Source organism: Cyprinodon tularosa, unplaced genomic scaffold (genome assembly GCF_016077235.1).
Source record: "Cyprinodon tularosa strain WSP-4 unplaced genomic scaffold, ASM1607723v1 ctg645, whole genome shotgun sequence".
NCBI lineage: Eukaryota > Metazoa > Chordata > Actinopteri > Cyprinodontiformes > Cyprinodontidae > Cyprinodon > Cyprinodon tularosa.
In genome coordinates this window covers 241,090-265,689 of record NW_024039391.1, presented here as the reverse complement: position 1 = coordinate 265,689, position 24,600 = coordinate 241,090, and the positions used below count along the sequence as shown (strand labels likewise).

Below are 24,600 nucleotides of genomic sequence, written 5' to 3'. Positions count from 1 at the left end.
TCAGCTGCTCTTTTCCTGTTCGTTTGTTTTTTATTTGAATGGAGGAAATATTTTCAAAGATTCTGAAGCTGCAAACAGTTTTTCCTTTGTTAGTCGATCAAACTCTGCTAATCTGGAATCGGAAATCCCAGCAGATGAGTCTGAATGGAGCAGACTGGTACCAGCAGGAGACACGCTGCTCCACCAGGCTGTTTACCGTAATAACTACCGTAAAACCTGACATAATCCAATGGAAAGTTTCAATATGAACGCCATCATGAGCCGCGTGTGTCACTCTGTGAACGTCGCTCTGGTTCACAATCATTACTTCAAACTGATCCGTTCACCATTCAATAAAGATAGGAACGGATTCAAAGAACACCGCTTAGGGAACGCCGCTTAGGGAACGCCGCTTAGGGAACGCCGCTCAGGGAACGCCGCTTAGGGAACGCCGCTCAGGGAACGCCGCTTAGGGAACACCGCTTAGGGAACGCCGCTTAGGGAACACCGCTTAGGGAACGCCGCTCAGGGAACGCCGCTTAGGGAACGCCGCTTAGGGAACACCGCTTAGGGAACGCCGCTCAGGGAACGCCGCTTAGGGAACGCCGCTTAGGGAACACCGCTTAGGGAACGCCGCTCAGGGAACGCCGCTTAGGGAACGCCGCTCAGGGAACGCCGCTTAGGGAACGCTTCTCAGGGAACGCCGTTCATGTGCAACTCAGGCAATGACACATGATAGCGAGAGGACCCCACTGTCACACATAATAATAATAATAATAATAATAATAATAATAATAATAATAATAATAATAATAATAATAATAATAATAATATATAATATATATATAATAATAAAGTATCTTTCATGTCTGGGAAGATGAACTTTAATTTATTTGCTTTGTTTATGTTTGTATTTTTTATTTAGACTCTGTAAACATTGCAAACAGTAAAATGTCCTTCAGGTGTTTAAAGGCCGAAGCATCATCTCTAGATCTGCTGCTTTCTGGGAAAAGCATGATGGTGGTGATGATGGTGATGATGATGATGATGCTGATGGTGGTGATGATGAAGATGATGATGATGATGATGATGATGATGATGGTGGTGAAGGTTTCCTGAACTCTACATGTCATTTTTCCTCTAATCTGCCTGCAAGATGTTTCCTTTTCCTCTCCATCTCCTTCAGAGATAGAAGTCAGGAATGTGATTGGTTAGGCTGCGGCTGCAGGGCTGCGGCTGCGGGGCTGCGGCTGCGGGGCTGCGGCTGCAGGGCTGCGGCTGCAGGGCTGCGGCTGCAGGGCTGCGGCTGCGGGGCTGCAGCTGCAGGGCTGCGGCTGCAGGGCTTTCAGGCCGTGACGAGGCCCACGGCGCCTCACATGAAAATAATGCATGTGGAAATTCACCCTCTCACTTGCCAGCAGGGCTCCCATTCTCTCCAGCCTCCAAGCCATGAAATAAATATGAGAGAAGAGGAAAGAGCCTAATGAAGCCTCAGCGCCTCACAGAGAGGCTGATTGATGCTCAGGCAATGGAGACAGGAGGAAGAGAAGGATGAGTGGCCATGGTGGAGGAGAGCAGCCGGAGGAGGAAAAGGAGGACGGATGGCGGAATGTGGAGGAGCAGAGGAAACATCAATGCTGCTTCAATGCTCCTGGAATCAGGAGCAGAAACGAAAACTTTCCTCCTTTTAGATCATTTTCTATCGGTTCATTTCTTCAACTGTTAGAAACTCTGCTCATCGTGTTAATCTTTATATTTTTCTGTTTTGTTTCTCAAAGTCGAGTAAGGCTATAGTTCAGACAGAACCTTGTTGATGTTCCTCTAATGAAATAATCCTCCGTTCTTCAGCTTAGCCTCGTTTAGCCGTTAGCTCGGCTATTAGATGGGATCCTTAGGAAAAGAATGGAGGCGAAAGTTTGCCTTCATAAAAGCTTTGATGAAGATGATGATGAAGATGATGATGATGAAGCTGAGCTTTTTTAGGGAAAATCATTGTTTTATTTGATCTCAGTGAATTTTTCGTTACTCTGCAGAACAGGAGGTGCTGCTAAAGTCTGAGCTTCATCACTAACTGGTCAGCTAGTGCCGCCAATAGCCGCTTTATTGAGCGCGGTGGTTCCTGAACAGACAGCCTTTGTTTCCCTCAGCAGGTATTTCAATTGAAAAGGCCGAGTTCTGTCATCCTCCGGGTCATGGAGGGACGTCACAGCAGGGGGGCGGCGTGAGCGGGCGCCTCAGGCATGCCCTGCATGTTCCTGAAAGCTAAATGGAAATCCCTCCGGCACTAATGGATCCTTGAAGGAGCGAACTCTGCAAAACTCAAACACTCACATCCATCAGAGCCGTAATCAGCTGAAGGTCCATCTGAAGAGGCCAGCACTGATGACTCCATTTCAAACGCCTCCTTTGAGGTAATTAAAGGAGCGAATCATCAGTTTCTCCTTGTCTCTGTGGGGAGGAGCTTAGTTTGCTCCCAGGAGGCGGCGTTTAGCTCCCATCACTGTGTCCCACCATCATCGTTCAATCAGAAACAGTAGATGGATGCGAACGCTGCTGCTGTTCGTCTAAATGGATTTCAGCTGTTTTATTAACCGCAGACATAATAAAATAACAGCAGGCGCTCGCTAATTAAAGTTAAATCTAAGGTTTGGTTTGAGAGCAAAGGAACCAGAGGAAGAGGTGAGCAGCAGACAGCTGAGCTGCTATATTAGGTCTGCAAACAATAAAACATGTAAATCAGATAGAAAACAGGCTGAATTAGTTCTCAGGGTTTTCAGTTTGCAGCCTTGAAGAGGGATGGAGAACAGAGTTTACCAGAAGATTATCAACATAAACTAGAACTGGAGGTTATAGTTAATTAATAGGTCATTTAAATCAAGGCTAAAACTAATTAATTATCAATTAACTGATTATTATTGTAATTTGCTGACTCCACAGGGTTCTTAGTCTTTTATATATCCGGCTGTTAAACATTCAGACTGTGGAAATCAGCAGAGTTATTAATCACCAACCAGATAAACGTGTTTCTGTTCATTCTGACAGAATGAATCCAGCCTGAGAGATAAATCGTTCACTGCGTAAAATAACACAATAAACTCCGGGTTAAAATATAAAGCAACCTTTATTAGCTACAATCAAACATTATTACATCTAATAACTAAGCAAACACTAAACACTCCTGAAAATAAGGAAAATAAACAAATAAAAGGGATTTCAAGAGTCTCTGAGGAATGTTCAAGTTTTAAGGCTTAATGCATAAAAAGTCTCCTTTATAATCGGAAAGATAGTCTGACTCAGAGCAGCAAGCATAGCATTTGGTCACTACTTAGCGCTTAGCGTAGCTTTAAGCTTAGTCTAGACCTTTCACAGGCTGCCGGCAACAGGAAGTGGAATGAAGTCACTTCCTTTAAAAAAGTCTCTGTGAGGGGGTGTGGCCTCAGAGGGGAGACGCTCCGGTTTGATCTGACAGTAGATCTGATGTCTATAGATGTTGCTCATTATAACTGGATAATGTTGCATTTCACATCCATCCGTTTATGGTGGCTATGACATCATTAGGGAGAGAGAAAAATAGAGATGCTCCTAAATCCTTAAAGTTCATCAAGGTTCTAAAATATTCCAGTTATCAGAAACATTGAGTGGCTCATATTCCCACAGAGGAAAAGAACTGCTTCCACCGCATGTAGAAAGATTTACTGTGAAATGTGTTTAAGAGACATTAAAGTCGTAGGGAAATCATATTTAAATGTCAAATCATTCTGACTTAAACATGTATATAAATCTTCTCTTTATCAGTTACTTTGTCCCAAAAGTTAGAAAATCTGTGTTTTTTCTCGTTATCTTCTGCAGGCCAGTTAGTTCTACGTCAGCCTGAAGACCTAAATTCGGCCAATCATATATCAACGGTCATCTGTCAATCAAATGTTTTCGGTCATAGCATCTTGATTCATATGTCGCAGCTAATATACGCAACGGTTGAAACCAGAATCCTTTCCTTTCCCATTGAGTTGCGTCCCAGTGTTCACGGGGATGGACGTCTGTGTCTTCGGCAGGCGTAGAGCTAACAGAACTGGCAGCGTTGCGAGGCAAGGGCTCAAACATGTACGGCTGGAAGCCTTCTACACCAAACCAAGCTTCTGCCGCCCTGTCGTTTCTAAGTCACCAATTTAGTGCTACTTGGTCCCAATGGAATTTCCCATTGGGAACCTGCTAGCACTAAGATGCTAACTGGTTAGCAAGATGCTTCCCACAAACCGGCTACAACCAAACTTGGCTGCGAACATTCCGCCACAACAATCCCGCCCCCTTGATAATCGACCAATCACATTCACTTTATTCACTGGTGTAAAGTGGGGCACCACTGGGAGAATTCGGAAATGTAACGTTTGGAACGGCCGCTTCTCTACGACTTTAATGGACATGAAGTTTCTCAGAGGAAGCTGCAGGAGCTTTTATTGATATCTGATTATTTAAACTGTCTCCAGGTTCTCGCTGCTTCTGCATGTCCTTCGTTTACTTTCTGTTCTGCAGCATAAAACTGGAGGCGGTTTTACAGCTATTGTTTGCTTTCTGCATAAATCACCTTGTAATATTTTGGGGGGGGGTCCATTTTAAGGATTATTTTATTCATAAAGACGTTTGAAACTGTGGAATGTAGAATATTTCTGCATGTCGCTGATTCCAAACCTGACAGGATTTATTAGAGAATCTGGGCTTTAGTCCTGATGCATGACTCTCCCTTAGAAGAGGGGGGTACGATGAGAATGGGAGGGGCTTAACGTTAATAGAAGATGTTGCCTTAAAGACTCTCATTCATATTTATGGAGTTTAAAGTAATCTTCCATTGGAGGAGCTTTTGAATGAAACATGAAGCACATTTCGTATCAGGGAGGGTTTCCTCTCCTCTCCAGCCTCATCTTGAGTGTGGGGGATTGTATTTGAGTCAATGAGTCAATGCAATCAACTGGTTTTCCTTAGATAGAAAACTTTGTATCAATTTGACTGTATGATCTGGTTGAACTGTAAAAGTGCCTTGAGATGACATGTGTTGTGAATTTGGCGCTATATAAATAAACTGAATTGAAATTGAATTGAATCTTCATCTCTCAGCAGAACAGGCTGCTGCTGTTAAGGTGCCTCTCCATCCTATGGAAGGTGGAGGTCTGTGTTAACTTTGGGAGATTAAAGGAGTTTCCCTGGATTACAGAGCTGTAATCTGGGCAGATTAGGAGCCGCTGGCTGTCTAGATTTCCTCCTGCCGTCTCTTTCATTCCGCTCCTCTGGTTATCAGGAGGATTATGGAAACGATGAGCGCCGAAAAGTACAGCTGACAACTTCAGGAAAACTATTGTTGTCCTGATGTCAGACATTAAATCAGGATTTTACCTTTTTCTGTTTCCTCCTCTCCTCCCTCACCTGCTCTGCCCTCCATTGTCTTTCATTTCTTCCACTAATAGCTGTTCCCATAGTAACGGTTTCCTCCCGTATCGTTAAAACGTGGGCATCAAGCAATACTGGTTTTTCATCCCAGCGCTGCGTGTCCCGAGCCCGTGACATCATCAATGACCCCCCACCCCCCCCACCTGCTGCCCTCTGGGAAGAGGCTTCCCAGCATTCAATGCAGGACCAGCAGGTTCTGCAGCAGCTTCTTCCCCACCGCCATCACACTGATGAACTCTGCTTCACACTGATGACGTCATACGCAGCAACTCTATAGAATCACTTTAAATAGAATAGAACTCAATGTTTTACACTGAGTTGAGTTTGATAAACTCTGTTTGCAAAAAGACAGTAAAGTTTGTTTAATTCTACGTCTAATTTCGTCCCGTTGTCCAAACTATCAGCTCCATCTAAACCTACAGACTGTCTGTTATATTTGCAGAGGGAGTTTCTGTTTCCACCTCATGATTAACCTCCTCTAGTGATCACGTCCTTCAGGTTTATAGGGTAACTGTAATAAAACCTTCAGTCAAAGCTGCTCTCAGCCAAGGAGCCTTAATGAATCATCATGGCGCTGAAGCAGCAGCATTAAATGCTGATCATCTCATGGAGGCTCTAATTACTTTAACATTATTTTCTCACAATAATCAGCTTCATTCACCAGGATTTGGAAAAAACAAGCAATCTGATTTATTTTTGCTGCCAATAAAAAACCTTTCTCAATTTTTACATTTTTATAAGAATAAATTAAGAAATAGAATTAATTTTTTCAATAACCATATTCTATTCTAACCTATTCTATTTAATTAATTTCTATAGTGTCAGTTCATATCATGTGATCTCAGGTCACTTTATAGAAACGATACAGTTAGAATGGTTCAAAGTTGATAACGGCCAGTAATTAACTATCAGGACCTGCTCATCCTGAAGGAGAACATTTTCACCTGCATTTAGTAGTTGACTCTACAGCAATCCCTCACACCAAGCATGCTTGTAGCGACAGTGGAGAGGAAAGCTCCCTTTGAACCCCAGTGGGCCTCAGCAGATGGCCGCTCACACTGAGCCTGGTTCTGCTGGAGGTTTCTTCCTGTTCAAAGGGAGTTTTTTCTCTCCACTGTCGCTACAAGCATGCTTAGTGTGAGGGATTGCTGAAGAGTCAATGAGTCGATGCAATCAGCTGGTTTTCCTTAGATAGAAAACTTTGAATCAATCTGACTGGATGATCTGGTTGATGTGGATCTATAAAGTGACCTGAGATGACATGATGTGAATTGGAGCTATAGAAATAAACTGAATAGAATTAAATTGAGCTTTAGAGGTCATTCATAGACATGTAGACATGAATTTGATGCCTTTTTCCCCTGTTTTTAGCCTCCAGTTATATAAGGTTGATGCTTTGATTTGATCAGATGTAGAATTCGGCTACAGAAGTCAAACCGTCGGATTGATGCCTTGCTTCATCACCCCCCCCCCCCCCACCCCCCTCCATGGTCGTCATCACGGCACTGATTCTCGGATCAAAGTGAAACCTGAAGACTGTAACAGTTTCCTGGTTTGTATCTCAAAGCAAAGTGAAGATGTTGCGGCTGAATGACCGGACTGTTCAGGTAAATCACCTGGAAGCGGCCGGCGGTATCGATTCCCACCAGCTGTTACCACCTTTGTTTCTTTTGAATTGGCTTTTTTTACGGCTAAATTAGGCTTATTCCCTGCTGAAAAGCACAATAGACGTCTCTTACTAAACAAATTGCATCTATTGACGCTGAGGGAGATTATCGGTGAGACGTTTGGAGCTCAGTGGCTCCTTTTTAAATCAACTTTTATACAATTCTGGTTATTGATGCTCTTCACAAAGGATTTTTCTGTTTTTTTGATCTGATATTGAAAATAAAACTTTGCTTTTATTGTTACTCCTCCGTTCTGTGTGAAAGTGTTGCTGTCACCATGCTGTCACCATGGGTCTAACTCTATGACACATGTTCACCAGGGTTCTGTAAAGTTCTGCATTTTGGAACTATGTAAACATGACAAGTGAAAATGTTCACTTCCTTTTTTCTATTGTTTCCTCAGACAGAAGGACCTCTGGTGCAGGTGACCCAGAGGTTTGGGGTGCGGGGAATCCACCCCCTGTGTTCTGCAGGAGCCTGATGGTGACCAGTATCCCGTCACCATAACAGGTCCTGCTTAGCCTCATATCTGATTCAGTTCCCTTCAGACGTGATGAGCTGCATGCGATGCGGATCCCTATTATCAGGGAATCCCCTCTAACCACAGCCTAGGCGACAGCGGCGTGGGATGCAGCAGTTTGTTCTGTTTCTGGAGGCTCTCGGCGTCCTTGTGAAAGACACTTCACGCCTACTGATGGCGGTCAGAGGAAACGGTGGCGGGCGCCAGTCTACGGCAGCCTGGCAGATAGCCGCAGGGCAGCGCTGATGGCGATGTAGCTCACCACCATCAGCGTCTGCATGAATGACTGAATGTGGTTTAAGGCGCTTTGGTTAAATTTCCTGACTAACAGAATCTAATGTTGATGCTGATGACTGAAAAGACAGCGTAGAAAAAACTGCATAGAACTAAAGACCATTTACGTTGGAAGGAAAACATAACGATGATGAGCTGACAGGAAGTCAGACAGCAAACTGGATCCAGTAAAGAATCGAAGGGGATTGCGGGTCGTGGCGACCGAGGACTGTTTCACGGCAGCGGTCCGTGGCGGTTGATGGATTTCTCTCTCCAGCTGTCTGAGGGTGAAAGGTTGGTTGACCCTGAACAGGCGACCCATCACAGAGACGCACTGCCATGCACACACTCAGAGTACCCAGAGAGAACCCATGGATGCACAGGGAGAACAGGTTGAAACAGCCTGGGCAGGGAATCAAACCCAGGACCTTCTTGCTCAAAGGCAGCAGAGCTCCAAACAGCAGAACCTCACAATCCTCTAACCTCTGTGTGTCCAACACTGGCTAAACCTTCTGAACAGGTTGCCACGGCAACCAGATCCGATAAGTATGACGGCTAACAGCGTCTTCTGCTACAAACACTTCAAAATGAACAAGTAGCTGTTTTTGCTTTTGTCTGCTGTGCTTCAAAATGAACCAAAGACGTAATGGATGAAGTGTGGCTGTAAAGAGACGCTGTGATGATGCTGCTCTGCTAAAAAAGTTCATTTCCATCCCTGATCTAGGTCTGCAGTTCTATTAACAGCCTCTAATTGGAAAAGCAGAGTCCATTAACGGCACGGTGCAATTAGGAGGCAACGTTACAGAAATGGGATCTTATCCTCCAGAACAGAAGCTGGGGGCGGGGGGGGGGGGGGGGGGGGGGGGGGGGGGGGTGTCCTGAATGGCTCCCTTTAGCTGAAGACACTAATGGATCTGCAGCAAAAGATGCACTCAGTGAAAATCAGCTGATGGGACGTTCTTCCTGCTCCGCTGCTCGATTCAACAAACTGTTTTATCACAGAAGCTCAAACCTGTGATGTCATCTGCTGTCTGGGAATAATTCCTCCTGTTCATGATGGAAGAACAGAGACGCTGCAGACATGATTTCACTGCTAGAAAGATGAGGCTGTTCTAGAAGCAACATGATGATCGATGTTTACCGATGTTTAGATCGGACAGCTTTGTTAACTCCATCTGAAGAAAGATGGCGGCTCAGCGGTTCCGGTTCGGCATCAGAAGCTGCTCAGTCGCACCAATAAGATCCTTTGGATGCAAAGCAGCCAGAATGGAACCGGATGTTATTCAGTCATTGATGGACCAGGGCCAGAAGATTAAAAATAAAACATCAATATTGTGTTTTTATAAACCAAAATAAGTTTTAGTTAAAAGATGAATTCATATGTGAATGTAGGAGACAGTCGTCATAGCGATGACCTCAAAGTCGCAGCAGAAGTGGATTCCTGTTTTTATTGGAGGATCACAGGAAGTCATTATTCAGCTGTCAGTCTGCCTCTGGATGTCTGACAGCAGAACTCACTTTATCACCAACACACTCACTATTATTTCTGTCCTCCAGGGCTTCAGTGTGGAGAGGTTGAAAGTCTGCTGATGTGTTGTTGTGTGGGCTCCTCACCAGCAGCACTGCTCTGGTGCATGGCTGCGCCCATGGTGTGAGGTTGGGATATTATCGTCACGTTGCTGGCAGCGGCGTCCTCATAACTCTCCTCCTGTTGAGGCTCCAGGCGCTGCTGTTTTATCTGAGAGCATAGCGGCGTCTCTAGCTCTGCAAACTCGCTTCACTTTCAGACTTTCACTCATGTGGAAGCGGCTCCAGGGAGCAACGGCTGCCGGTTAGAGTCCGGGATAATGAAGCCGTCATTCAGCAAGACGAGCTGACAGACGGGGAGGAGGGCGGCAAGGTCAACCATACAAACGGTTCTCTGTTATAAAGAACGCCTCTAATTAGTTTACATTATGTTCTGATGTAATATTCTCACCTGAATTAGCTGGTTTGACAGAAATAACATTTTAAAAACTTTAATTAATCTGATGTGAGCTGAATTAATTAAGATCTTTTTTAAATCTTCCCTATAGATGGACTCATTGGTCTCATTATGTGACTGTAATTTCCCTCTGGGATTATTAAAGTTTGTCTGATTCTGATTCTGAGTTTGATTTCAATCAATAAAGCTTCATGTCAAATTAGAAAAAATATCTTTAAACATATTTACATTTACATTACTTGCTAAATGCAAAGAAAGCAGAACTGCGTTACATCTGGACGTCGCTGCAAACAAAGCTCTGAAAACAGAACGGGTTCAAGATTAAAATATGATAGAAAATACGGTTAAAGACAATAAATGAACCACAACAAAGACGGTGGAAGGATTTAAAACTTCAGCTTAATTTAGTTTATTTCTATATCACCAATTCACTATGGATGTCATCTCAGGTCACTTTATAGATCCACATCAACCAGATCATCCAGTCAGATTGATTCAAAGTTTTCTATCTAAGGAAAACCAGCTGATTGCATCGACTCATTGACTCTTCAGCAATCCCTCACACTAAGCATGCTTGTAGCGACAGTGGAGAGGAAGAACTCCCTTTGAACAGGAAGAAACCTCCAGATCAATCCTCTACCTTTTCATCCTCACTTTTTAGGGGGGGGGGGGGGGGGGGGGGGGGGGGGGGGGCACTGCTTTGGTGCCACAGTGGTTAGCTCGCACGCCCCATGTACGGAGGCCTTAGTCCTTGCAGCGAGTGACCTGGGTTTGATTCCAACCTGTGGTCCTTTGCCATTTGCCCCCCCCCCCCCCCCCCCCCCCCCCCCGTATCCTATCAGCCCATTGCCTAAAAAGTTAGAGTGCATAAAAGCCTAACAAAAAAAAGGATGACACTACAAGCATGCTTAGTGTGGGGGATTGTATTTGAGTCAATGAGTCAATGAGTCAATGCAATCAACTGGTTTTCCTTAGATAGAAAACTTTGTATCAATTTGACTGTATGATCTGGTTGAACTGTAAAGTGCCTTGAGATGACATGTGTTGTGAATTTGGCGCTATATAAATAAACTGAATTGAATTGAATTGAATTAAGGACCAGTTTCAGTTTTTGACCTTAATCAAGGACATTTTTACTAATTAAGGACATTTTGGCCGTCTTCACCAGTTAATTTGCTAACTGTTGGTTTATGGCTAAGGTCTGAGTAGGCTTAGGGTGAGCTATGCGCTGCTAATAGTCATGTTTATTTTATCAGAGTTATTCAGTTGGGGCCATAGAAATGGTTGAATAGAAGCACATGGTCCTCACTACATATAGCAAGACATGATTGTATGTGTGTGTTCCTGCTTTTAATACTTTGTGGGGCCAATTTTCAGTAAAAATGCCACGTTGTGGGGACCGACCGCTCCCTGTGGTCCAATGCCTGAACCCCATGAGGGGCCTGTGCGTGTTGTGGGCGGGGTCTGCTGTTTGGGTGACGTCGTTTACGCATGACTGGAATAAATAAAGGCAGGAAATTTAAAACGTGTTGCTGGTGACCTCTGGCCTCTTTAGGGTTAATTCTTTCAGATGTTCTCGTTGTTCCTGAGGGTTCTCTGTTTACCATCCGCCAGGGAAGCATCGCCGTTATCTCTGCTCGCTGACGGCGTTTCATATCTGAGCAGTTAGTGAGAACTTTAGCGTTAACAAGTCTACATTTACATCCCAAAATAAGTCCCCAAACTGTCTCCTGAGATGTTCTGCTGTTAGGATCTGATGGCTGCTAAACTCTGGATGTGAAAGGAAACGATGCAGTTTGATTCACCCCCAAGAGGAAAATAGTCCTTTTCGTTTCAGTGTGTTTGAGGAAGATCAGCAGTATTTAATGTAACCGAGTCGCTCTGCTTGTTCAACAGGTCTGATGCAGAAGAGACAGAAGCAAATGGAAACTGGAGGAGAAAATATGTTTAGGTTTAGATCGATGGAAAATCAATAATGTTCAAGTGCTGCTGTCTGTAGGAAGCCGTGAACCGCTGAAAAGAGGACTAGTCAGGAACGAGTAACTGAACGAGTCTCTTTTAACACATTTCATTAGAAAAACACTTGCAGCAAGTTTTTTATTCACCTTTCAGTTAGTCTACCTGCTGAATGAACCGTCATTATCAGCAAACATTATTAGTCTATATTTATAGCTCTACTTTCATGCAGGAGGAAACCCAAAGGCGTCAGGAGACAACAGGACGAGCAAAAGACCAGATCAGCTTATTAGAAACACAAACAGCATTAATTATGCAGAAGCTTAAATAAGATGTTAAAGCAACAGAAATTAGCCTTTAATATCACATCTGTCATGAAGCAGTGTTTGTTTGGAAGACCCAAACGGAGAGACCAGTCGGCAGAGGTGAATTAAAGTGGGTTTATTTAGAAAACTACAAACGCACCTGAACCAAGGAGACATCAGGGGTAAACCAAAACTAGAAGCCAGGGAGAGACGAGGAACACAGACAGACGTTAGACGAGGATCCAGCAAACAGGAACTGAAGAGGGAGGGCTTTTAAAGGGGACAGAGACAAAGAGAGGGCTAACGAGGGAATTGAAAACAGGTGCAGGCAGAACAGAAAAACAGAGCAAGGGAGGACACAAGAGGGCAGCAGAGGACAACAAATGAAAAACCAAGAAAAACAGGAACAAACAGACCAAGACTCTGACAACATCAATGCAAACGTGGAATAAGCAAAACCTGCCGTTACAAAATCAAACATGTCTTTTTAAGGCTCATTTAGCCGTGTTTGATTTAATAAGGATTAACATGATTCAGTAGGTTACTGTAGGCCGAGGGGGCGGAGCTTCAGGTCAGGCTGGGGGGGCAGAACGCCTCTTGACTGAACCTTTAGAAGATTTGAAGAGCTTCAGGCACTGAAACACTTTAATGACGGAGCACATTCAACATGGCGGAATGAGCAGCTGCACTTTTAGCAGGGTCTGAAAGAAAAAAAATGTTTGTCCTAAAAAATGTCATTCTAGACTTTACAACCAACTAAAAGAAATATTGAGACCTTAAGCAAAATACAAATAAGCTTTCAAGACTCCAGCTTCAGATAAAGAAGAAGAAAAAAAAAAAAAAAAAAAAAAAGCATTGACCGAGGACATGGAGAAAGCAAAGAGAAAACAAGCTAGTATCCGAGACCATGACTACAACTTGGAAGCACTGAAAGAGGCTTGTGTGAAAGAAGACTTTTCAGTGTTAGAAGACATGGAAGAGAACACGGTAACTCCTTTGAATGATCATACACCACTCCCTAGCCCTTACCCAAAACGTCTTAAAAAGAAAAAAACAAGTGACAAAGAAGCTAACATTAGCAACGAGAGTATATATACGAAGCTATTCCAACAGTCCTGCAGAGATTTGACACTCAGGACAAACGTCTCAAGAGCTTTGAACTCCGCATAGAGGCTAATGCACAAGCGGTTAAAGAAAATAAGGAAGAGATTGAAAAACTATAGGACCAAATAACCGCTCTAAAGAAGGAAAACAGCAATCTGATGCAAATGTGTAAAGAAAATGCCAGATACAAGAGGAGATGGGACCTGAGGCTACTGGGCTTACCGGAGAAAGACAACAAGGATGTAAAAGAGACTGTAGTCGGGATCCTGACCAGGGTGATTCCAGTGGCAGTCGACAAAATACGGGAGCTGGTCGACACCGTTCGGCTGGGCAAGAAGAACGACGCAGCGTACAACAAAATGCCGAGACCTGTCATCATTCAGTTTGCAACACGAATGGTCAGAAATGAAATATGGAAAAAATCTAAAGATGCAAGAGTCTGCAAAGAACTTCACATCCACTTCAGGGAGGACTTCTCTAAAGAAGATCAAGAGGCCAGAGCTAAGCTGTGGCCAAAAGTGGAAGAGGCCAGACGGAACGGGAGTAAGGCTTTCCTGAAAGAGGGATATGCCATCATTGATGGCAAACGAGTCGAGCCCGGATAAGTAAAAAAAAAAAAAAAGGCAGGTGCCTTTGGCTCAGGTAACATGTTACAGAAAAGGCTTTTGGATTTGCTTCAAAGCTGTTGATTATTGGTTTTCAGTAAAGGTAAACTTAAACAAAAAAACAAAAAAACAAAAACTTTAATGATGGAGGAGAGTCGACCCTCCCCTTACAACCCGAACCTCCCCTTACGGCCCTCCCCTTACGACCCTCCCCTTACGACCCTCCCCTTACGACCCTCCCCTTACGACCCTCCCCTTACGGCCCTCCCCTTACGGCCCTCCCCTTACGGCCCTCCCCTTACGGCCCTCCCCTTACGACCCTCCCCTTACGGCCCTCCCCTTACGACCCTCCCCTTACGGCCCTCCCCTTACGACCCTCCCCTTACGGCCCTCCCCTTACGACCCTCCCCTTACGACCCTCCCCTTACGACCCTCCCCTTACGACCCTCCCCTTACGGCCCTCCCCTTACGACCCTCCCCTTACGACCCTCCCCTTACGACCCTCCCCTTACGACCCTCCCCTTACGGCCCTCCCCTTACGGCCCTCCCCTTACGGCCCTCCCCTTACGACCCTCCCCTTACGGCCCTCCCCTTACGACCCTCCCCTTACGGCCCTCCCCTTACGACCCTCCCCTTACGACCCTCCCCTTACGACCCTCCCCTTACGACCCTCCCCTTACGGCCCTCCCCTTACGGCCCTCCCCTTACGACCCTCCCCTTACGGCCCTCCCCTTACGACCCTCCCCTTACGGCCCTCCCCTTACGACCCTCCCCTTACGACCCTCCCCTTACGACCCTCCCCTTACGACCCTCCCCTTACGACCCTCCCCTTACGGCCCTCCCCTTATGACCCTCCCCTTACGACCCTCCCCTTACGACCCTCCCCTTACGACCCGAACCTCCCCTTACGACCCTCCCCTTACAACCCGAACCTCCCCTTACGGCCCTCCCCTTACGACCCTCCCCTTACAACCCGAACCTCCCCTTACGGCCCTCCCCTTACGGCCCTCCCCTTACGGCCCTCCCCTTACGACCCTCCCCTTACGGCCCTCCCCTTACGGCCCTCCCCTTACGGCCCTCCCCTTACGGCCCTCCCCTTACGACCCTCCCCTTACGGCCCTCCCCTTACGACCCTCCCCTTACGACCCTCCCCTTACGACCCTCCCCTTACGGCCCTCCCCTTACGGCCCTCCCCTTACGGCCCTCCCCTTACGACCCTCCCCTTACGACCCTCCCCTTACGGCCCTCCCCTCACTGCTCGCAGCCGTGCAGGAAGTCTGGCTAAAGCTTTAAAAAGACTTTTTACCCACTAAGCTGCGTTCACACCGGGCGCGTTTAAAACAACTGGTTTAGATGCAAACTCTATGGGGGAGGGCCTTGGGAGATGCAGCGGTGCGTCGACCAATATGGCGTCAGAGTTTCCGAGCGTTCGACGGCGGATTTCCAAAATGTAACTCTTGCCGTCAACCAATCAGAAAAGCTGAAAAACAGACTCTGCCTGGAAGCTAACTCTGACTTCTGCAGACATTCTGCATATGAAAGATCCATAAATACCAGGGAGTTAAACTCCAAAGGTTAAAAAAACTGAACAGATTTTTATGTAGAAGGAACAGAGAGCAGCTCTGATTATCATTGCTGCATTCAAATGTTTTATATAAACTACGGAGAAACAGTTTCTAATGAGGAAAATAAGCATTTTAACACGCTGCTATTTTCAAGTTAGAAATCATGGAGGATTTAAAATTATTATAGGTTCATCTCCACTGGGAGAGACATGATCTAAAAAAGAAATAGAAATGTGTGATTTCTAAAAACTATTTATTTGTATGATCCAGCTGCAAATAAGGATTTGAACACCTGAGAAAATCAAAGTGAAATGTGAGTCTTATTTAATGCAGAAAATGGAAGAAACATGATTTATTTATTGTTCAGCAGTTTAGATAGAAACTGGACTGAATTCCCAGATTTTAGACCTTAAAGGGAACCTGAGAAGCTCCAGTGGCGCTCGGTTAGCGTGCGGAACTTAGACCACAGTATTCAGCAGAGCGATGCCGAGGTTGTGAGTTCGAGCCTCACCTGGAGCAGAGTTTAGATACTTACCTGGCAGAGGCGATACCTTGATCATGAAGGAGGTTCACCCAGAGGGAGGCTTGACCTTTGCACCACCGCCTGTGATGACCTTTGGGAATCCCCCGAATGTGGGAATCTTGACTGCATGATTTGTGGTACTGGGCGACTCCCCTGTTTGTTTGTTTTTGCCGGGAGTGGCGGCCTAGTGGTTAGGGCACAGAGCTTTGAATCCTGAGATTGGGAGTTCGATCCCCCACTCCCACAGACTCTGGGTCCCTGAGCAAGACCCTTAACCCCACACTGCTCCCTCGGCGGCACGCAATGACAGCCCACTGCTCCCCAGGGGGAGGGGTTAAATGCAGAGAGGGAATTTCTCTCTGGGATTATTAGAGTATCAAAAAGAATAAAACTTTGGAAGTAAAGTAATAAGATAAGGATCCTGGATGCTGTTCAGTCTCAGTCTAGTTCTGATAAACTTTTTTTTAGATGCTAAAAATCTTATGAAATATTCCAGTAATTGTTTGTTTCCTTCAGTTATTTCCTTAATTTATTGTGTTAAAGTTTAGCTCTCAGTTTGAGTATAAAAGATGATTTCTGATCATGTTTCCAGCAGTTGATGTTTTATATTGACGTGTTTCTGTTGCTGTTTTTGCTCCAGTTGTTCTAACATCAGAGTCTCTGCGTTGCTGCATGCAGAGCCTCACACTGCGGGTTTAAATATAGCCGGCCGCTCAGGAAGGCTGTGACTCCATAACTCATCCATGTGGCTCTGTAGCAAAGACAACTCCAAGGCCAAGCTGATGTATATCCCAACGTAAATCTGCTATAACGGATTAATGCTCGTCATTATCCGGCATATGTTGCTGCAGCAAAGGGTCAAAATCAAGGACAATGATCTGCAAACAGCGATTTAGTTTTATTTATTTTCCCCTTTAAAGGCGTCATTATTTAGAAGATGCTCCGTTGGAATCATCTTATGCACCTTTATAATTCTCACAGACATCGCTGATGCAGAATTTCAGGCGTAGTGAAGAAGTGCTGAAGGTTAGCATCTCCTAAAGCTGTGGATGAAGTTCTTAGCTTGATGCTAAAGATGGAAAAAGGTCAAATTTGGTGTTTAAGCCACAGACTGACACAATCAAAACCAAACTGATCAGCATCTGAAGTGGACTGAGACGCCGGCTAACGTCCTCGCTGCCTTCAGGGCTGAACTCTGCATTTATGAAGAAGAGCTGAACATGCATCCTGCTCTGCATCCAAGCTTCAAGCTGACTTCTGTTACTGAGGACAGGGCTGCATCGCCGCACGCCTCTGGATGCCCTGCAATGCTTGGCTCGCTGTAGTTCTGATACGATGCAGGCAGAGGTGGATCTTAATGGGATTTATGGTTTAGTTTTAAAGGGCTCAGTAGATCCACCTGGTGCATCTAAGAAAACAAAAAACCTGGGGGAGTTTCTCCAAGGTCACTGAAGCAGCAACATCAAGAGCCTCTCCTCAGCAGGCTGTTGCTTCTGAGCTCCAGTTGCAGAGATGAGAGTGAAGAGGATCTGCTGGAGAGAACAGAAACTCTGCCTTCCACCCATTAATGCAGCCAGTTTCCCATCAGAGAAGGTGGTCAGCAGCGGGGGAAAGACTTTCCTTCGCTCGTCTCTGCAGGCAGAAAGAGTCAGGAAGGTCCTTCTAGTCTAAAACCTGTTGGCCTAAAGTCCTGCTGTAGATAGTTCCTCTCCAATAACATGTTTTATACTTTTAAAGGTTAAACTTTATGCTAATCTTTGCTTTATTTATCAGCTCTTTCAATTGAAAGTTTTATTTTTCATGGAATTTGCTGCCATGTTGTTTATAATGGTGCAATAAAAGTCTAAAGAATAATCATGATTAAATTATTGATCAAAATGATCCTGATGGTTTTTAGTTGAATATAAAATTATTCTGCTGTTCAGGGCTGTTTAGTCTGCAGAGGAATCGTCCAACCGTCGCTGCCCCGTCAGCCAGGTTCATCACAGAGGAGCTTAAGCTCCTCCCTCTTCGCTTGGTTGGAATGAGGTTTGAGCTTTAATGATATTTGATGAACAGTTTTGAACTAAATCTACTTAAATCAGAGCGATGATTATTATTTTGACGTCTTCGTCTGTGATGCGATCATGTAGAATAAAACGATGAGTCTTTACATCCCAGCTGGACTTTGTTACTTCAGGCTTGTTTTACCTTTTCAGCAAACCTGGTAGAGTCTCTGTAACCTTCTATCTATGGACTTTACATCTATAATAGAGTCTGAAATGGAGCTCTGGGGTCTTTTCCCACCCCGGGGTGATTTTCTGCTCCTTGGAAAATCGGCAGCTGTCTTCATTTGGTTAATAATGGAAAATGCTCTTTTCCAGTCTGATGGCAGCAGTGGCTTCTTTAAGGCCAGTTTGTCTAAACGCCACATTTATTCCAACATCCCAACTTTAAAATCAATCCTCTGGAATTTGTGTCTGAGTTTTAAGACGTTTCTCTTCCATCCAGGAAGCTTTTTCAATCCAAAATGTCAGAAATAGCGTTTAGTTCCAGGTTTTATCCAGCAGCCCAACAAAGCCTGGTTTTAGTTTAGAAAACATGCAAATAGAAACGGATGAACGGATCCCCCCCTTTGGAATGGGGGTCGTTTGGCTTCTCTGTTAGCCTGCATGAGTTTCGTCTCATACTTTCTGTTTTTTCATGCAGTCGTCCAACCGATCGCTAGCTTCAGAAAGGTTGGAAACTTTCTCTAATAGCGTTCAATCAGAGACTGTTTCCAATCAGCAGATACGCTGCTATCAGCGCTGCTCAGACTCTGCTGTCAGCGGTCGTCTCCTCCCTGTTGGAACCCATGGGTGACAGCAGAGTCTGGGACTCTCCACGCCATCAGAATCTAATGCCAGACTTGGACAAAGGTTCATCTTTACATGCAGAGAGTTTTAGCAAACAGCCCGCCATCGGGGGCTTCCTCTGAGCTCAGAGTGACTGATCCAGATGGATGGAGATTGGCTGGAAATAGCCTCCAGGAATCAATGCTGGGGTTGGGTTTGTCCTGGGCGTGGCTGCAGGGAAATCCTCTCATGTTTTCATCTTTAACAGTGGTGGTCAGAGGCGGGTCAGAGGCGGGTCAGAGGCGGGTCAGAGGCGGGTCAGAGGCGTTGTCAGAGGCGGGTCAGAGGCGTGGTCAGAGGCGGGTCAGAGGCGTGGTCAGAGGAACGTCTTCTAGCTGGAAGGATTTCTCTTTGATCTTTGAGTGAATCTCGAAACGTTTTCCTTCATAGTCGGCAGGAGCCGCCAGAGACGGAGCTGTTTGTCTCCTGATGGAAAGGCTGTTTCAGACGCCATGATGTTCCGCCTTCTGCTTTTCTTACCACCCTGCGGTTCTTCATGCCGCCCCTCCATCATCATCATCTGTTCATTGATGCCAGTCCTGTGAAGCTCTTCATCGGATTAGTTGCCTTTCATTTCAAAACGTCGTCATATTTCCTTCTTTATTTTCCTAATAAAGGTGTTTGTGTGGATGAGGAGTCAAATGATCTGAAGACTTTGGTCTGAGTGTGAAGGCGGCTTGATTAGATTCCTGCAGTGCGATTGGTTCCCTGTGACCCTTTCTGTAATTTCATTGGTCTGTGGAGAGGAAGCTAAGTGCTTCGTTAGCACAGAATAATCCATATATCGGCCCATTAAAGGTTTAGGTCAGAGTGTTGGAAAGGTGAAGGATAATCCAATCAGAGACGAGCTTAGATGAAACCTCTGAACCAGGTGTTCTTTGGTCTGAGCCGTGTTCAGATGCAGCTTTCTAGAAACCAGTTTCTGAAACCGAAACACCAGATTACACCAGTTTCAGGAACAGGAAAGCTGCTTCTTTTTTTCACCTTGATGTTTTAGCGCCCGGCGGGCCCGGCATAGCGCCCAACTGACACGTTTATCTATTTATAGAAATGGCCAAATCCCAGTCACATGGTGTTTCATCCACACACCTTTCAAACGGGGCTTAAAATGTCTAAAACATCTTTAAACTTATTTTTTCACAAGTAAGTTTTGTTTTATAGCTGCATGAAGAAATAAAACACCTGACATGTGTGACTCTGCGGGAATAATAAAACAACAGGTATTCATTTTTAGCCCCGCCCACTAATGGCGGCATCTTTGGAAACTAGAGGCTCAGACTTTCCAGGGAGGGGTCAGAGGCGCGGCGCAGGGAGGAGGAGTCACATGACCAACAGAGCAAAAAGTAGTGATCGTCTATCTGTCAGTTCACTATACTGTCCCTGCTCTATATAGTGATGGAGGGGTCAGGAGTCAGGGCGGGGTTTAACCTTAGTCTGCTGCTATAACGTGATAACCATGTGTGTTGACCTATGACCTCCCATTGTGGTTAAATGTAAACTGATTTGGAAGCTAAGTGGTTGAAAGATGAAGTGAAGCTGCAGGAAGCAGCTGCAGACTCAGCAAAGATCCGGTTAAAGCTGCTTTTTCAGGAAGTTTTCTGTTGATCAGAGATAAACAGGATGTATGCAGAATATAGCAGAATATAACAGAATATAGCAGAATATGTCAGAATATAGCAGAATATAGCAGAATATGTCAGAATATAGCAGAATATAGCAGAATATAGCAGAATATAGCAGAATATAGCAGAATATAGCAGAATATAACAGAATATAGCAGAATATGTCAGAATATAGCAGAATATAGCAGAATATAGCAGAATATAGCAGAATATAGCAGAATATGTCAGAATATAGCAGAATATAGCAGAATATAGCAGAATATAGCAGAATATAGCAGAATATAGCAGAATATAGCAGAATATGTCAGAATATAGCAGAATATAGCAGAATATGTCAGAATATAGCAGAATATAGCAGAATATAGCAGAATATAGCAGAATATAGCAGAATATAGCAGAATATAACAGAATATAGCAGAATATGTCAGAATATAGCAGAATATAGCAGAATATGTCAGAATATAGCAGAATATAGCAGAATATAGCAGAATATAGCAGAATATAGCAGAATATAGCAGAATATGTCAGAATATAGCAGAATATAGCAGAATATGTCAGAATATAGCAGAATATAGCAGAATATAGCAGAATATAGCAGAATATAGCAGAATATAGCAGAATATAGCAGAATATAGCAGAATATAGTCAGAATATAGCAGAATATAGCAGAATATAGTCAGAATATAGCAGAATATAGCAGAATATAGCAGAATATAGCAGAATATAGCAGAATATAGCAGAATATAACAGAATATAGCAGAATATAGTCAGAATATAGCAGAATATAGCAGAATATAGCAGAATATAACAGAATATAGCAGAATATAGTCAGAATATAGCAGAATATAGCAGAATATAGCAGAATATAGCAGAATATAGCAGAATATAGCAGAATATAGCAGAATATAGTCAGAATATAGCAGAATATAGCAGAATATAGTCAGAATATAGCAGAATATAGCAGAATATAGCAGAATATAGCAGAATATAGCAGAATATAGCAGAATATAACAGAATATAGCAGAATATGTCAGAATATAGCAGAATATAGCAGAATATAGCAGAATATAGCAGAATATAGCAGAATATAGCAGAATATAGCAGAATATAACAGAATATAGCAGAATATAGCAGAATATAGCAGAATATAGCAGAATATAACAGAATATAGCAGAATATAGCAGAATATAGCAGAATATAGCAGAATATAGCAGAATATAGCAGAATATAGCAGAATATAGCAGAATATAGCAGAGTATAGCAGAATATAGCAGAATATAGCAGAATATAGCAGAATATAGCAGAGTATAGCAGAATATAGCAGAATATAGCAGAATATAGCAGAATATAGCAGAATATAACAGAATATAGCAGAATATAGCAGAATATAGCAGAATATAGCAGAATATAGCAGAATATAGAAGAATATAGCAGAATATAGCAGAATATAGCAGAATATAGCAGAATATAGCAGAATATAACAGAATATAGCAGAATATGTCAGAATATAGCAGAATATAACAGAATATAGCAGAATATAGCAGAATATAACAGAATATAGCAGAATATAGCAGAATATAGCAGAATATAGCAGAATATAGCAGAATATAACAGAATATAGCAGAATATAACAGAATATAGCAGAATATAGCAGAATATAGCAGAATATAGCAGAATATAGCAGAATATAGAAGAATATAGCAGAATATAGCAGAATATAGCAGAATATAGCAGAGTATAGCAGAATATAGCAGAATATAGCAGAATATAGCAGAATATAGCAGAATATAACAGAATATAGCAGAATATAGCAGAATATAACAGAATATAGCAGAATATAGCAGAATATAGCAGAATATAGCAGAATATAACAGAATATAGCAGAATATAGCAGAATATGTCAGAATATAGCAGAATATGTCAGAATATAGCAGAATATAGCAGAATATAGCAGAATATAGCAGAATATAGCAGAATATAACAGAATATAGCAGAATATGTCAGAATATAGCAGAATATAGCAGAATATAGCAGAATATAGCAGAATATAGCAGAATATGTCAGAATATAGCAGAATATAGCAGAATATAGCAGAATATAGCAGAATATAGCAGAATATAACAGAATATAGCAGAATATAGCAGAATATAGCAGAATATAGCAGAATATAGCAGAATATAGAAGAATATAGCAGAATATAGCAGAATATAGCAGAATATAGCAGAATATAGCAGAATATAGCAGAATATAGCAGTGAAAGTAGGAGGGAAACGGTGAGTTCAGGGTCTCCTCAGAGCAGCACGGAATAATCCTCATTAACCTCTGCTTCATTTCAATTATTTTATTAAACTTTACTGGAATAAATTCTGTTAATTCTTCTGGTTGAAGAATTTAGATTTCTCTCATTTCATATATTGATTTATGCTATTTACTCACTGAAAAAGGTTTTTCACTCAGTTTCACCTGTCAGGCCAAACATGAAAACGTCTCTGCTTCCAGCCGTGGCTGCAGACGGCGTGGCTTCATGGGGAGCTGATGCTGCGGCTAAAGTGGCTTCTTCCTCCATCTTGCTCTTTAGATTCATCTGTCAAAGCATTCAAACCATTTTCACACTCAGAGTTACGCTTTCTGCTTCCAAACATGTCAGGAAGATGAGGAGGTTTTTATTAATCATGGGAGGAGAGCAGCAGGAGGCGCTGCTCCTCATTCAGATATGAAATGCCTCCTTTTTTCTTCCACCTTTTTGCTTTTTTGACCACTTTTCTTTGCGTGCTGATTTTTTTCTGCCCTGCTTTGTAGCGAAACAAGAAGGCGGCCATATTGGTGCAGAGTTTTAGAATGTCACTCAGACACACATAGATCTATGCTGTGAACTTGGATAATCGTCCATCTTGGCTGGTATAGATTTGCTGGTTTATAGCGGCTGTTTAAACCACCTGCTTTCCATGGAAATAAGAACACAGCGAAGAGAGCAGAGAGGATTTAACTCCCTCACACCGTCTCTCACCGTCTAGATCATAATTCACTCCATGTCAGAGTTTTTTATTCACCTAAATTTTATTGTTTTTACATAACAGAAAAACATCAACAGCAAAAACAGAGTCAGTGAGAAACAACAGATAGATTAGAGAGCATCAGGGATGAATATGCTTAATCTGCAGCAGCGTCTCTGCTGTGGGAGGTTCTCCATTGCTCCCATTTACTGTGAAACTCAACTTGATTCAATCTTAACTTCTATGTGAGTTTTTCTATGTTAAATATCTCCACCGCCACTATCCTACAGAACTGGTGGCCATTATTGTGCACAGATTGGCAAAGGTGTTGGTGAATAGCCTTAAAGAATGTTTGGACGTGATCGGACATGTTAGTCAGACATACGGTGTCCCTGAAGGGACAATAAAGGATCATTTGTTTTTCCTTAGAGACATTATTGATTTGGCAGACGAGCTCCGAGCCAGCTCCCATGTCAGAGGATGAAGAGAGCACATCCAGTTAGTCACAGTCAGAGAAACAGGACTACACTGGAAAACAGGCCAAGCTCCAACATCTAGAAACAAAGGTGTTGATGGCAGCAGCACAGCTGATATTTCTCTCCAGGATGGAGATTCCAAAGAATCACCTGACTGGTTCCCCTTTCCTGACTGGTTCCCCTTTTAGGCCTCAGCACCCCCAACATTCCCCCATTTCTCCTCAATAAGAGAAAAACTCTTTCATCAACCTTTATTAGCAAATCCAGCAGCATATTTTCAGGACAAACTTGGTATAAAACAGGAGGGAAAATGCTAAATGATTTTGTGCTGAGGAGGATTTTAAACTCAGTAATTTTTTAGACAAAAACAGTCAGTGAGGAATCAGTGAGTTTATCAGCAGGTCTGATCAGACATGGATGAATCAGTCGCCATCTTAAACTAAGCAGTAAAATAAAAGGTTGCTTGATTTTAGGTTTAATTCCTAAAACACATTAAAAACTAGAATTGAACAGATAGCTAATGCTAATAGCATTCCACCCTTTGTTTTTATCAGCAGGTTATTTGCTTATTGATGCTGTTCATGCTGATTTGCACCATTCAGGGTCATTAACACTAACGAGGTCGTTAACCTGGGATCTGATCACATGTTCAGGAGGAACATCCTAATATTCCCTCTTCAGTTGTGCAAAATAAACCAATGCTTTAAAATGTGAAG

The 24,600-nt window shown here is 43.4% G+C and overlaps 1 protein-coding gene and 1 pseudogene across 3 annotated transcripts in view; both read left to right on the top strand.

Moving 5' to 3' along the window:
- LOC119799045 (glutamate receptor ionotropic, delta-1-like) overlaps nucleotides 1–24,600 on the top strand; it is a 499,477-nt gene that overhangs the window by 260,564 nt on the left and 214,313 nt on the right. The window lies entirely within an intron of this gene.
- Nucleotides 15,925–16,074, top strand: LOC119799050 (annotated as a pseudogene).